This window comes from Bison bison, unplaced genomic scaffold (assembly GCF_000754665.1).
Source record: "Bison bison bison isolate TAMUID 2011002044 unplaced genomic scaffold, Bison_UMD1.0 scf7180017864353, whole genome shotgun sequence".
Classification (NCBI taxonomy): Eukaryota; Metazoa; Chordata; class Mammalia; order Artiodactyla; family Bovidae; genus Bison; species Bison bison.
In genome coordinates, this window is record NW_011494925.1 from 129,298 (window position 1) to 130,722 (window position 1,425).

The 1,425-nt window shown below is 44.7% G+C and overlaps 1 protein-coding gene across 5 annotated transcripts in view; it reads right to left on the reverse strand.

The window, feature by feature from the left end:
* The window catches only part of RTTN (rotatin), a 119,099-nt gene that overhangs the window by 81,864 nt on the left and 35,810 nt on the right, over window positions 1-1,425 (reverse strand). The gene's annotated exons all lie outside the window — the stretch shown is intronic.

Genomic DNA, 1,425 nt, shown 5'->3' on the forward strand with positions numbered 1-1,425 from the left:
ACATGACTGAGTGACCAACACTTTCACTTTTTCATTTTCTACTATACTGAAATTATGAATGACATTTTACTTTTTCTATTAAAGTACTCACTGTATATCTACAATTATTCCTGCATTTTACATTTATAAATAGACAGAAGAAATAAAGAATAACTGATAATTACAAGAGAAGATGCAGACTCACTGTGACTGCAAACTTCACGGTCAATACTGCCTCAACTCCAAATTAAAAATTAAAAATCCTGACTCCAGCATCCATGTCAAGTGATCTATCTCAATCATGAAAACTATCACAGACGCAAGAACACAGTCCAGACAACAGGTCGAACCTCCAGGAGAGTAATCATATTAATAGCTAAAGTGAGATACTCGGAGTGAAATAGATCCCCTCAAATATGAAAGTGCAAATACTTCTAGCTCCCACCAAAACTCTATTTTATCTGGACTTGATTAGCTTTAAAGCCAGTTGAGTGCGAAGGTAGAAGATTTCAAGAAAAGGCTGGCTGCTGCACACTATTAGTTGAGTTCAGTTCAGTCGCTCAGTCGTGTCCGACTCTTTGCGACCCCATGAACCACAGCACGCCAGGCCTCCCTGTCCATCACCAACTGAAACGCAAAACTAGAATCATCAAGTGGACAAGCAGCAATGAGCTGGAGGATACTGAGACAGGTTCTCAAACTACATGGACACCGAGACATTCTAAGCGGTAATCCAAGTTCCAAGTTTCAGGTTCCACATGGAAGACTAGTTAAAACCTGCACACCCGCGCAGGCCTCCCTACAACAGCAAGCCTGTTTTCCGTCACCCTGAAGTCCCCGTCACTGATCTCGCTTTGTTACAATTAGTAATGAAGTATGACTGATACAATTTCTCTTCTGTTACATGCCCAGTTCCAGACAGGCCGTGTCATGTCTGTGTTGTGTGCTGCCAGGTTACAGCCGACCACGGTCCCCAGTTCAGTTCAGTTCAGTCGCTCAGTCGTTTCCGGCTCTCTTTGCGACCCCATGAATCGCAGCACGCCAGGCCTCCCTGTCCATCACCAACTCCCGCAGTTCACTCAGACTCACGTCCATCGAGTCAGTGATGCCATCAAGTCATCTCATCCTCTGTAGTCTCCTTCTCCTCCTGCCCCCAATCCCTCCCAGCATCAGAGTCTTTTCCAATGAGTCAACTCTTCGCATGAGATGGCCAAAGTACTGGAGTTTCAGCTTTAGCATCATTCCTTCCAAAGAAATCCCAGGGCTGATCTCCTTCAGAATGGACTGGTTGGATTTCCTTGCAGTCCAAGGGACTCTCAAGAGTCTTCTCTGACACCACAATTCAAAAGCATCAATTCTTCAGCGCTCAGCTTTCTTCACAGTCCAACTCTCACATCCATACATGACCACTGGAAAAACCATAGCCTTGACTAGACGGACCTTTGT